The following is a 15000-nucleotide window of genomic DNA, read 5'->3' on the forward strand; positions in this document are numbered from 1 at the left end:
CTTTTTTTTTTTCCACATTCCTCACATTTTTATTTTCTTACATCAGTTCATACCGACGGAGAGAAACACAAGTTAAACTTCGCCTTCATAAGAAGATATAAAAATTCAGATCAATGCCCCGAAACTGAGTCTGTGAATGAGAGTTATATTTAATATCTGTGCAATTTATTCCTCGTGAGGAAACCGAGATCATAAAAAACACAAAATACATCTCAGGCTAAATTATGAAGAGACGTAATAAAAAAAATGTCATTAATGCATTTCTGTTGCGCTGAGCATATTAATGCTGATGTGTGTTAGACTGCAGTAGCATTTAATAAAAGATCATTTATTCATGACTGATGGATCGGTGAAGGTGTTTCACTGGTTGCCTTGGAAACCACAGTGTGAGTGAAGGATTTAAAAAAAAGCCTCCTCATGTTTTATTGGCTCAAGGTGTTTTCCTCTTTACGTGATAAGATGGAAATTAAAAAATGGCCTTTGACCCAGATAAAAATGGATGGACGCGCTGCACACGAGTCAATCCGCCGCCTCAAGGTCATCCAGGGTCACGACTTGGACTCATGACGCGCGTCCAGACGCTTCATCTTCACGAAGACGCGACATTGGCGTCAAGACTGTGATTTTCCGAGCTCTTCGCCCCTGCGACAAAAAGCCTCAAAAGGTCGAGGAGATTTAACATCCGCTCCATCAGCAGCTTCCTGAAGAACGACAGCTACCAAGAGTGCAGACAGACGATCACACCGTGGTCTTTTTAAAGGTCTCGTCTCGTCATGGGTCCAGGTTCTCCGCAGAGCTCTCTCCATGTTTCACCGTGGCCACGTTGTTCTAAAAATGTTTCTCCTGGAGTCGGACCAGAGAGAACTTCTCCATCTTGGCAGAGGAAGTGATTATTTTAATTATAGCAAGAGAGCGACGGCGCGTAGGAGCTGAGAGACCTGGCGCCAAACCAAGTCAGACAATCTAAAAACAACAAGGTACGTATGAACCAGACTCATCTGGTGGGGTTTGTTTTGTTCTTGTACGATTGTTAATTAGTTTGCAAAGATAATTACTCACTAATTGTTTTGGTGAAAAACCAAGAGCACGACGGGGACGGTGAGAAACAGAACGTGAGAGGACGGAGGAGGATGAGGACAATCCGACCCTGATGGAGGAGAAGGAGACGTCAGCCCGCCGCGACTGCACTCGCTCCGAGTCACAGATCATTAAAGCCTTATATTATGCATCGCCATGGAAACGGACACACCCTCATTATGGGATGTTCCAGTCCAAATGGAACCGGCAGCATCCGAACGCCAGGATTCCCCCCTGTGTGTGTGTGTGTGTGTGTGTGTGTGTGTGTGTGTGTGTGTGTGTGTGTCCTCAGGCAGGAGACCAGCTCTCTCATCCTCACTTCCTAATGAGATTTAATGCCGAGTTGTCCAGAGCTAACACACACACAACCACACACAACCACACACACACACACACACACACAACCACACACAACCACACACACAACCACACAGTTAATCCACCACAACTTTAATAACTTCCTGCATTTTATCGCAGTTGCACTTTGCCCGAACCGACACTCGCACGGCTTCACCTGATCAAGTTATCTGGCACTGACTCACCTGTAGGGGGCGCTACCACACACACACACACACACACACACACACACACACACACACACACACACACACACACACACACACACACACACACACACACACACACACACACACACACACACACACACACACACTCTACCTGTTAGTGGGCGGGACTTGCTGAGATTTGTAGATGATAATAAAAATGCAGTGTAAGTTTTACCAGACGTTCGTTAAATCTGTTTACTTGGAGCCATTTTTTGTGGCCGAGCGATTGTTGGCAAACGTTCCAAACTTTTGAGCGGGTGAACGAGATCCTCGTTCGACTGGACTGGATTCACTGCAGCGGGGCGGAGACACAAAGGGAAGATACGTACAGTAAGAAGAGCGAGAGGGAGACAAAAGAGCGGCAAAGAAAAACAGAGTCTGACAGCTGAGCTTCGGGGATCTACCCCGAGGAACTGAGTCAGCTACACACACACACACACACACACACACACACACACACACACACACACACACACACACACACACACACACACACACACACACACACACACACACACACACACACACACACACACACACACACACACACTGTCTCGTATCACTGCAGGGGGTTGACAAAAATCCTTCATGACACACCCATTGACTCAAAATGAGCTTTGAAGCAGAACCATGCTGTCTGCACACACACACACACACACACACACACACACACACACACACACACACACACACACACACACACTCTTCTGCTGTCACAGGTTTATCTGTGAGATAAGTTCAGAGAAAGAGAAAGAGAGGAGGCGCGGCGGCAGCAGGAAGAACTGAGGAAACAGAAGAAGAAGAAGAGAAACGTACAGGAGTTTGGATCCAATCAGAAATGTTCGGTGGTCCTAGCCCCGCCCCTATCATTCCTCTACTTTTGGGAAAAGACTTCACGTAAAGAGCGAGCAGGGACTTTTTTTGGTTGCTTAGTTAAAAAGTTCCTCGAAAGGTTCCCAGGCCACTGTCCACTTCCTGTTTCCTCCTCTTCTTCTACCCTCTCTCTCATCAGGACCACAGATCACATCGGGAGAAGTGGAATGTGAAATGCAAATAAAATAATCCTCTAACAAGTCAGACTCGATTAGCTGCACTTTAGAGTCAAGGGCCGCAGAGAACTTAAGAGCTTCATCCTCACGCCCACGTGAAAACGTGTAGGTGTCGGCCGCCATGAAATATTCAAAAGTCAGGAATTTTCTTTTCCCGTCTGCCGGTGAGATTAGACAGGTTTCTTTTTCTTTACATAGAAACCTCATTGTCGCGTTAGTTTCCGCTCGACTGTTCAGCAGTTGGTGCGTGTGGATGTCAAAGAGTAAGAAAACGCAGAAGGTCACTTTCTTCAGCGCCATCTTGGTCTATTTGGAACCAGATGTACTTTAACACTACACCTGCAACCATGCAGCGATTGGACGGTACCAGCTGTCAATCACACTGTATCCTCGTTTTCTATTTTGGAAGCCACGCCCCCAACACATCCGGTGCTTTATGGTCTGTTTGACTGTAAATTAACAATAATATACAAAATGAACATCACGTGTTGAAGAAGACTTGAAACTAGAGATTGAACCATAAACTCCTCAGGAAAATGTTTTGCTGACGTTATAAATCAAGTGAGAAGTAGAGTCACATTCTCAAAGAGTCGCCCTCTGCTGGTCAGGACACAGAATACAGGCTACACTGATTTTACTGGATTCTCAAGGTTCTATAAGCAGAGTGATGGTAGAAGAGCGGTAAGATTCTCCCAACGACACAAAACATACACGACTTCTTCCTTTAAAAAATATATGTAATGAAAAAATATGACACATTTGTCATATTGATTTCTCTCTTTAAAAATAAAACACTTCCTCGAATTCACAATTTAAAGGTATAGTTGACATTAAATGAGATCAAATCAAATAACAGTCAACATTATTAAATCAACAGTCACATACGTGTCATAATTACTCCTCAGTCTTGTTCATCACTTTCATTTTGAATCAGCTAATGTTTGTTATTTTCCAGCCGTGACACAGATGAAGACTCGTCCTCCATCTTGACTCTCAGTCACGGAGATTCACTTCAGCTCGTTTTACAATAAACTGAACAGAATTAAACTTATTAAAGTAAAACAAACTCTTCCACAACAAACTTTTAATGCTAATGTAGCCGCTAACTCACCTGATCATCCTCGTCAAGTGGGAGCAAACGTCTCTTCCGGGTTGGTCGGCGGGAGTTTCCATAGTAGTTTTTCTTCCTTCTCCGGCTTCCGTCGTTTCCACTTCCGCCTGTTAGAGAGCGTCGCAGATGATTTATTAATATTCTGATTGTTGTCAATCATCTGTCTGAGTCACGAGCTCCACAGGAAACACCCGGAACACCCGAGGGAAGAAAACTCCTCTGCGCGCAGTGCGCAGCCGCAGAACTGCACCTGTTAGACAGAGAGCCGCAGGTGATGCGTTCAATGACCTCCTGTTAACTATGGAAACTAGCACGTCTTACAAATGATACGTTCAGTGAACTTAAGGTAAACTGTGTGAATTACAGATTGCTTTCAGGTGATGCATTCATGGAACTTCTGTAAACTTTGTAAACCATAACTAGCAAGAGGCGATGCATTCAAGTAACCTCTGTGAATTATATAAACTATAATTAGTTGTGATGCATTAAAAAAAAAATGAACTCCTGTAACTTGTGTAAACTATAATGTTTGAAGGTGATGCATTCAATGAACTTTTTATGAACTCTGTAAACTACACATTGCTGGCAGGTGATGCATTCGAGGAGCTTTAATTACACTATGTAAACTACTATTAGTATCAGGTGCCGTTGCATTGCTGCAAAAACAGACCTGTCAATCAATTTGGGACTCACAGGACTCATCTAATCATTTGATCAGGATGTTGGTGGTGGGCGGGGCCACACTGATCATGTTTGGTCCAGGTCCTCGTACTGTAAAGAAGTTTTTTTTATTTCCCTTTTTTTATTTTCATGTTTCCGCAGCAGCAGATTCTAGTTGTTTTGAGGAGACCCTTCGTCCGAGGTCACGACCACAGCTGTCACACTGCGGAGAGAGAGGCACTCTGTGTGTGTGTGTGTGTGTGTGTGTGTGATAGAGATGGAAAAAGTAAGTGAGTTTTGAGGTCGTGAAGGTCATTCAAAATTTAAACTCCATTTACAGTGCTGTCACAGAGAGAACAGTCAGTAAACACACACACACACACACACAGATACACACACACACACACACACACAGATACACTGGGCAGTGTGACAGCTGCGGTCATCTCTATGATCGGAATCATAAAAGCTAAATAGAAACCTGCAGCCACGACACAAACACACGTCTCTCCAGCTGCTCGACGCTTTATGCACTTCTGTCATGTGGGGATGTCACGATGATACAGAAGTATCGTCCGGACGACTGACGAGGCGCCGACAAATAGCAGCCATGGACACACAAGACGTAAGTATAAATGCTCACAGCAGCGTTGGCTCTGCGTCGATACTACAGACGCATGAACCGGATGAAATCTGTTCAACCTGTCGTTTTGTCTGTGGTCTCTCGTGTTTTGTAAAATGACGTTACGATTCTTACGAAAATCCTCTCGTTTGCTCCGAGCCTCTTGATCACGACGACACTCAGTTACAGTCTGAAGTGACTCTGCTGCTGATTCTCTCCAGGAAAACGTTATTGAAAATCGACGCCCACGTCTCAACGAGACGATCAGTCATCGCGTGGGAGCAATCTGGTGACACGAGAGCAACTTCTTCATGGGCTGCCGAGGCTCAGGGAAACTTCAGTGATTACCGACAATCCAAATACTGAGGGATACACATTCGTGAATTTGAGTGATTATTAAAGATATTTGAGGCCACTAGGGGGCACAAATATTCCATAAAAATCTATCCAGAAGCCTGTTTCAATGAGTACCTCGTCCGAGTAGAGTCAGTGTGCACATGATGGTTGTGGGTGTCGCTCTGGTTTGGTCTCCACCACCTCCAGGGAAACGAGTCTGGCTCTTTGGAAGTTCATAAAAACACAGAGACTCGACCAGACAGGGAACGTCGTGCTGCTGAAACCAAAACAAGGCAGTAAATTACATCACATTACAAGTCATTGGCGCAGCTCTAAAGGTTCAAATCCTTTATTTTGAGCTCATTATTTTTGTGGTTGTTTTGCAGGTGGCGTTCAGGCGTCCCATGAAGCCTCGGGTCTGGTCTGTCGACTCATGTCACATTTATTTATACAGCACATTAAAAAAAGAGGAGTGTCGATACACCGACTAAGTGGTGACGATAGAATCAAAATCAATGCAAGAGAAATCAAAGGTTTAATGGAAACTGAGCAGATTAAAATGCAGTAAAAGACATTAAAGATAAGATGAAATAATGACGGTCGTTAACATAATCCTGACGTAAACATAAAGTTAAAGCAAGATAAAAAAACAACAGGTAGTACAGTAAACCTCGAACAAAGGCTGAACGATATCTAGTTCTTATTGTAGAAATATTTGAGTAAAAAAGAAGTGGTACGAAAAAAAAATTTAATACATTTTTGGTCATTTTTAAAAATAATTTTTAACAGAAATAAAAAATATTGCAGAATCTGTTTGATGATATTTTTTCACCTTCACATTCTCTGTTTTGGGGATTCTGCCGTGGATGTTTCAAACTTTGAAACGCTCGTGCGAACATTCTAGAAATGATTTTCATATTCTAATCAATAGTTCACTGCGTCCTCTTGACTGCAGATTGTGTTTCTGCGCGGAGCCGAGCAGCTCTGACAAGCACATCCAGTACTCTGAGCTGAAGTGGGAGTTCAGCAGGCGTCCACTTCAGCTCGGCTCCGGCAGCGTCGACGCTGAAGATGTTAGACGAAGCTCCGGTTAAATATCCATCCTGACGACCACACACACGAGTCTTTCTGTAGTTGTGAGGACACACGCCAACATAATGAATCACCCATCACCCGAATCCTTAACCCTCACTGATAAATCCCTGACAACCACTCTGATATAAAACTTGTTACCGCCGCCAAGGAAGTTATGTCTGTTTCTTTGTTTGATTGTCAGCAGGATTACACAAGAACTACAGAACGGGTTTACAGTAAACTCGGAGGAAGGATGGAACATGGACCAAGAAAGAATCCATTTAGTGTTGGTGCCAATCTGGACAAAGGGGCGGAGCCAGGAATTGTTTAAATACCTTTCTTTATATTGTGAGATAGAGCGTTTTCTGACACCTTCACCCATTTCCCGGGGAATCATTCATGGATCCTGATTAAAACAAGATCAGGGATATTTGGGTGTTCTTAGTCAATGTTGGGCCCTTAGACTCTATATGGAAATGGAATCAACATGGAGTTACAGAAGAAAGGACACGACAGATGAACGAACCGATATAAAGTCAAGGCCTCGTCGAGTCTCCATTCTGTGTCGACGAAATCCAGAAGGAAATGGAAACTGTGAACTTTAAATTCCTGTACATCATCGCCACCTGCTGGGCTGGGGTGGAACAGCTGGTCGTAGCTGCCAGTTTTTCAAACGTCAGAAGGCTAATTTATCTTTATCTTTAGAAATGTAGGCAGCCAACGGCTTGAAGGAACCTTTCTTTTCCTTGATAACGTCTCCTGGGAGTTTAAAATGTCAGCAGCTCAGATTAAATTGAACTCAATGAATTAAAGGAAAAATAACAAGCTAACGTGAAGACATGAGGGAACTGTTGGCTGTCGCCGGAGGTTTGTCCTCCACTGGGCCTTTGTAGCGTTGAACTGGATCTTGAATCCAAGAACGAACCTTCAAACGAGCCTTTGAAGGTGCGAGGAGCGACATGTGTCAGAACCTTCGCTGGATGACGTTCATTCTCTCCGTGCTTTTGAATCGGCACATGCTGCGAAACAATCAGCGGCAGAAATGAGTTATTAGCTCAGAATACACACTTACTGGAAATACGCCCATAGATACTGTACATACACATGACAGGATGAAGGCGTGAAGTCGTGCACGTACGACTGTGCACACACACACACACACACTCACCCACACATGCACACACACACACAGTTGGTAGATGTAATGAATAATTGATGCCGTAGGAATGTTGTGGGTGGAACACAGTTAAATGTAAGAACAGCGCCTGCAGGGAAAACACACGGAGACGTTTCCTCTCCGTCTGTCAGACTCTTTGTCTAATTCCAGTTCGGATTCAAACGTATTTTATTTGCACGGATGAGTTTCACGCACTGACACAACATGAACAAGAAAAAACAAGAGGACGAGGAGGAAAAATAACTCACACATAACCTGAAGACTTCTTATCAAAGGAAACATTACAATCCAATAGGAATATGAGGCCAATTGAAAAAGACAAACAACATACATGAATGAATGTGTGTCCAAATATTTACACACTGTATAAAATCACGTATTCTATAAATACAACCTTTCTTTCTGCCTGATGGTGTGACGGTTCGGTGCCATGGTTCATGATCTCCTCTCATCTTCCGAAGCCCGACTAGCTCAGTTTGGTAGAGCATGAGACTCTTAATCTCAGGGTCGTGGGTTCGAGCCCCACGTTGGGCGTCGATTGAGAGAATTGATTAGTACAAGAATAGATATCAAAGTCTTTGAGCTCCTTTCTCTGGGAATATGAGTTCTTTATGCAAGGACCTTGTCAATCCTCCACACAAGTTTATTGTATGAGTCTGTTTCTTCCAACAGTGAAATAACCTCCTCCTCTGACACCTGAATCTATTATTCGCTCGCTGTGACACTGTAACAGTCACATCCTCTGTACTGACAATCCTCCGCCCCTACAGTGATCCTCCGGTAAGGACTGATCCCCGCCGCAGTCCTTCCACAAGGTCGCCGGCACGTAACGGACCTTTTCATTTCCCTCGTCCCCTGAAGTGAGCTGAAGTGAGGCCGATCGCTGCGGAGTTGTCGCCAACTCTTTTCAGCTTTTATAATTGATGAATCAGGCGCGGCTCAGAGGTTTTGTTCCTCGCTCGCTGCTCGCCACAAGACTTTTGGTCATATTTGTCAAGTGCGCAGGTTTGGTGCCAGAGGTCGAGGGGACACAGCGAACCAACCAGTCAACAACCCCACTGCCAAAGAAAAGGATAGTAAACAACAAATTCCTCTCTTAAACCTTTAGAAAGTTCCACCTTTCTTTACTCTCTACCTTGAGAATACAGTTGGGAGTAGACTTCTTCCCCTCAGGTTTGACTTTCAGGCCACAGACAAGCCCGAGACCCTCCACCGACGGTCAGAGGAAACGGTCAGAGAGGCTTCGGTGAGAAAACCAACCTTACACCACATGGATGGTAGAAACAGACTTTTGAAAAGTGACCCCCCCATCCAACAAAACTCACAAAGACGTCACATGATTCGTTGCTCTCACTGGTTGCAGGTCTGTCCAATTGCGTCTGGAGGAATTTTGGTCTGCGTCCGTTGGTAAGGCCTCTTGGAAAGAGAGGTTTCAGACTAATAACGCATTTGAGCATTAGGCTGGATTGACATTGTCCTTCCTATCGTCTTCTACTCTCTACTATTCCTTGACCTCAGTGGAAAACGTCATGAGGTCAATTGGAAAGGTGTGAAGGAGGATTCATAGGACTCAGAGAATCGTCTGTTTCTCCTTTCCTTTCGCAAAGGGAAGCTCCAGTGTACCCTATGCTAAAGGAGATAGGAAAGGAAGCATTGAAGCACCTTTCCTATGCATCTAGAGAATCCAAACAATCCGATCAAATACTTCCTTCAAGATTTAGGAAACGTCCTAAGCAAATTTGACAATTCGACCACACCCTTAGTCTTGCAGATTACGCTGTGATTTGTAGAAGTTAAATTTTCAGAAGAATCTAAAATAAAACAACAGCGCGCTGATGACATGGCTCCGTCAGTTCGCTGCCGGACTCCATGCGGCGTCCGCTGTAATATATGCAGTTAGTGTTGTAACACTTTCGCCCCGAGACGCCAAGGAAACCAGCCTCATCTCATCACAGCACTCGGAGCAGCAGGATGTTTCTCCTCTCAGCAGCCGATAACAAAGTCCGGTCCACGGTCCTGGTCGTCGTCCTCGTCCCGGCTCCTTAATGATGCTATAACTTCGCTCTGAGGGGCTGATTAGACTGTCCGCTGGATAATTTCCTTTATTTACTTGATATAGCTTCATCTCCCTCAGCAGCTCGTTGAGGAAAAGCCCAGTCTGCAGTTTGTCTCGCTGTGAGTAAAGACCTCATGAATAATTTGTTCCAATCTTCTCTTTTATATTGAAATTAATCCCTTTTTTTCTCAATGAGGCCCAGATTTTCAGATTTAGTTTGTATTTTGAGTCATTTTTTAAATCGTCACAAGACCTCCCAGTATCTGCAGTTGTTTTCATTATCGTATCTGCAGGGTTTCTTTCTGTCTCTCTTTCTTTCATGTGACAGTTGCCTCAGCTGCTTTTTTCTTTGATTTGCGTCAAACAACTTTTCCCCCTCTCTTTGTTGATGTATGAGTACGGGCCCGTGGGACTGCTTCTTTTGAATATGACATTTAATTTCAGCGGAGGAATGTTTACGCCGTTTCGGTCCTTGAGCTGCGCAGAGCAGGAAACTGATGGATCCCATTCCCAACTCTGGTGGTACGTCCAGAGGAAAGTTCATGTTCCAGTTGTTCGTCTCGTCTCTTTAACGTGACGGAGGCGTTTGTGTCCTCTTGATTCTTGGAGATGTCTTTTCAGGGCCAACAGCTCCAGATAGCGTCTCCCGAGGCAAATGTGCAGGGGGAACGGACCATGATGAACGGCAGTTTTCAAGGAGCCGGCCTGGGAAGGACCTCTGTGGAGATTCTGATTCATCCAGGTCGTCGTTATCCATGAGGGTGTTGAATCAGGATCAACTGGACTTGGTTGTAGATTTTTGGAAGACGTTGTACCTTCTTCAGTGCAATGGAGGCTGGGCAGTAGAAAAGACATGGGGCCTGGACTGTTCCCTGATCAGTTCCAGAGATGTGGAATGTGACTTGTTGGGTGGGGAAGGAGTCTAAGTTGTACCAGGCGATTACCAGTTGGGTTCATGTTCTAATCCTCACCTGGGGTCAAAAGCTTCAGGTAGTGAGCAGCTCAGCGTAGAGCTGCTGCTCCTTCGCCTCACAAGGAGCCATGTTGAGGTGGTCCGGGCATCTGGTCAGGACCGTCCAGGGCACCTCCTGTTGAGGGTTGTCCATCCCAACTGCTGGGAGGCCCTGGGGTCAACCCAGAACACGCTGGGGAGGCTTGGGCTGTTCCCCCAGTGATAGTAAAAGAACAGAACTCTCATCTCCTCTTTCCTTCCTTTCTCTCTGTGTGAATATGTACGTACAATTTAGCAAATTGCTCAAATGCACAGCTCCACCTGGTTCAGAGTCGTTCTCACCATCCACCAGCTTCTCCTGCAGAAAGACACACAATCTATTTCTGCTGTTTGGCTTCTTCACACGCGTATGGAAATGTGTGTGTCGGTGTGTGTTTGATGCTATTTCTGCTCGTTGCATCATCCCCCCACCACAGCGAGGTCTGGTGGAGACTGTGAGTCCATGAAAGGATCCGTTGGTCTGCATCTGTACGTCCGTCCGTCAGTCGTCGCTAGATACAACGTCTCAGGGTTCCTCTCTGCACTCGCAACACACAAACACACACACACACACACGCACACACACACACACACACACACACACCATTATACTTTATTCTCCCTCAGCGTTGTCTCCCAGGCTCAGGAAATATCTGGACTCTTGTCATGTCCAAAACTGACCCTTCGCGCTGAGGAGCGTCCGACTTGTCAATTGTGTAAGACACATTCACAGCTGTGTATCAACTGGATCAGGTCAATTTTAAAAATACAAATATCTCAAACATGCTGCAGCTGAAACTTCACTGTGAATGTGACGTTGAGTTCCGTCCTACAGGAATCTTTTTTTCTCTCTGCTGCAGTTGGAGAGACGTCAGCCAGTTCAAAGGAACATTGCCATCATCAGCCGAGAAGAATAATGAAGCGAACCTCCGAGGGAAAATTGCAGAAACCTGCTTTTCTTTCTCTGCGAATGTGACGACAAACAAAGGTTTTTAAAATGATATCAGTTTGATCTTCAGTGTTTCGCCGCTGTTGTTTTTCCGCCGCTCGTACTGGATTTGTGTTGTTCTGTCGCTCTCTTGTTTTTTTTGTGCTTTTCTGCTGTGGTCTCGTCTGGAGAACCAGATGAAACGCGTCTCACCTCCTGCTGGAGTGGAGCGTCGGAGGAGCTTCTGAGGAACCAGCACGGGGTCTCCACGTCCCCCTGGGTCGCCAGCGTCTCTCATCTGCCTCCTCGACATTACGTCTGATTACAGCATGTGCTCGAGAGCAACAAGAACAACAGCTTGAGCAGCGCGTCACCGCCGCAACACAACTCATTACAGGTGTGTGTCGCCGGCAGGTTCCACTTCACACTTAAGGGCCGAGCATCGGCGTTTCTCTCTCTTATAGCTTTACTGTTCCTCTCAGAATGTGACAGGAGCTTTGAAAAGTTATATTCACATTCGTCGTGTGAAATTTTGTTTGGTTGAGATATTTCACTTTGAGCCACATTGTGGAATGAACCATGTTTATCATGAACCTTGATATATTACTTTGCTTCAGTAAGTATTCTTAAGTGATTTAATCACTCTGACTTTTATGTTCGAATTAGGGTCAATACTTCAAAATTGGATTGTGAGCTAGTACAGTGATGTTGTTGTTGAAAAGTAATACGAGTAAATATGTATTTGATTGGCTCTGAATGAAGATGGACGACATGAAATAACACCAAAACATCTAAATCGCCCCCTGGTGGCTGGCTTCAGTCACCAAATAGAATTACAAATTGCATGAAATTACACTGATGTTTGTTCAAGCGATAGTTAGTTATTTGATTCTATAAATTACCAGATGATTGACGGCTGAGACCGACTCAAGCAAAAACAACAAAACTAGCTGGTGAAGAAAAAATTCAAACAAATATCATTGGTGCATGAAAAACATCTATCTTCATGGTTTCAGCCAGAGAGACTGAGCTCAGTGGGAAACCGAAATCAACGTAATATTCATTTGATCCTTCTATTTCTTTTGTCACATTTAAGACTTCACGCCGTCTAGTCACATATTTGCGTTGCATTGTGATGGATTTGCATCTAAATCTGGCTCGACTACTTTTAATTAACCACGTGACGAAACACCCCCCTGCTGTTCATTTGTAATCTCGACGCTCGACACACGTCCCTTCACACCAACTGCTCGCTCTCAGTCTTCCCCTAATACACTCAGGTGATATTTATACCTGCGGCGAGTCGCTTCATTAGATCTGAGAGCTTTCACCTGCAGCGCTAACACGCACATACGTGTGTGTGTGTGTGTGTGCGCGTGTGTGTGGAGTTAACATGTGCATGCAGCTGGGGTGGAGGCCCGTCGCTCTTAACAATGAGACGAACAAGACGGATTGAAAACCTGAACCGCCTGAAGAGGAGAGAGAGAGAGAGAGAGAGAGAGAGACACTGACGGTGCACTGCAGTGGAATCACCGGCTGCAAACACATAATTTGTCATGTGAATGACAGTCTGTCTTCATTCGTCTCGTCTTCCTCCTCCTCTGTTCCCTCTGTTCTCTTCTTCCTCTGCTCCTCCTCCTCGTCTTCATTTTATCTTCATTATTGTGCGTGTGTGTGTGTGTGCATGTTTGTGTGTGTGTGTGTGTGTGTGTGTGTGTGTGTGTGTGTGTGTGTGTGTGGTGTTGCCTGACAGATTGGTGTCAGTTCTGCTCTGCTGAGACACAGACTCCCTCTTCTCTCTTTTCCGTTCTGAACTCATCCCCTTGTCATGTAAATTTTTCGACAACATGAATCGTAATCTGAAAGACGCTCGCTGATTATGTTTTTTCGTGGCCGACGGCAAAACACCCTAAAAAAATCCGACAAAAATGTTCCCGTTGTTGTTCTCGAGAAGCCGGCGGCAAACTTTTCGGTGTGGGAGGATCGTAGATGTGACAGCCTTCGTTAAAGCTCAAAGGCGACGCCAGTTCAAGGTAAAACTGAATAGTGTCACTCATATTTATGACAAAGGCCTCGACAGTCATCAAATTAATCCATGAATTATTTTCTGGAAAATCAGAAAAAATGTTTAAGAAAGTGACAAAAAATTATTCGGGATCCTCCCGCTTTCTGGATCCGCCCCTTTTCCGGACCCGCCCATTTTCTGGGTCTGCCCCATGATTTCATGGATTCTTTCTTGGCCCATGTCCTTTCATCAACCTGTTTGGTAGTTTTTGCGTAATCCTGCAGACGAACAAACAAACAAACGGGTGAAAACATAAGATCCTTGGTCGAGATAATTATCGCTCCACTTTTCAAGATGCTGGAGTTTAAAGAAACATTTGGTTTGACATTTGTCGTCACTTCCACGTGACACAGCGTTGCCATGTGCGCGATGTTGATCCGTTTTTTCTGCTGTTTTTTCAAATTCTACACGTGTCGTCCGTGTGTCACCATCACGTCCCGACTACCGATGAAGCCCCGAGGGTCACGTTTATTGTAAAAATGTGAATTTGTCCCGTTACAATGTGACACATTTAAAAACACACACCTTCCAACAGGTTTTGTGCGAATTAACTGCAAATTAAACGGCGGCTGAGATAAACGTTGCATGAATGACGACGACAGATTAATCGCCGACAGATGATAAAACGCATGAATCACCAGAGGAGTGTGTGTGTGTGTGTGTGTATGTGTGTGTTCATGCTGCAGTGACCTGACGAGCTGTGAGTCAGTTCTGTGTCTGTCGATCGGCGCCATTGATCATGAGTTGATGGGTGCGTGTGCGTGCGGGTGAAGAGTTGGCTGACCTTTGAGTCGACCTTTACGCCGGGTCACATGTAGCTCGGCGGGAGAGTTCCCACTCGTCAGGACGAGCTGTTCTGGTGAAACTCACCGTGGGCGTCGCTCCACCTCATCATGATGATTCTATAAATTTAGCCACGGTGACAAGTTAAATCCTGTTAAACGCCGTGAACGTTAATCCTCTTAAACTCGAACCGCGAGGATTTATCACGTTCTCTACTTTAGTAGAATGATTAACTCCTGATCAGTTATTTGAACTTAAGGTTCATGCGACACATTTTTATGATTCATTGCAACACTTCCATATTCAAATATATTTAAAATAAAATGGAATATTTGAATTTTCTACAACCCTTTGTATAAAGACATGTTAAAGTAAAACTGCAGCAGGACGATTCAGTCACCAACAACTAAAGTAAAAGTAAAGATGGACGACTCGTCTCCACGAGGCCCCGCCCACACACGCTCTCGACCAATCGTGAGTCAGCGTCATCTGTCAATCATGACAT

The 15000-nt window shown here is 44.8% G+C and overlaps 1 non-coding gene across 1 annotated transcript; it reads left to right on the forward strand.

Moving 5' to 3' along the window:
• Window positions 1-8132: 8132 nt before the first annotated feature.
• On the forward strand, window positions 8133-8206 carry trnak-cuu. Its single transcript has one exon. It is a non-coding gene; the product is annotated as a tRNA-Lys (tRNA).
• Window positions 8207-15000: the final 6794 nt, after the last annotated feature.

This window comes from Scophthalmus maximus, chromosome 12, assembly GCF_022379125.1.
Source record: "Scophthalmus maximus strain ysfricsl-2021 chromosome 12, ASM2237912v1, whole genome shotgun sequence".
Taxonomy (NCBI): Eukaryota; Metazoa; Chordata; class Actinopteri; order Pleuronectiformes; family Scophthalmidae; genus Scophthalmus; species Scophthalmus maximus.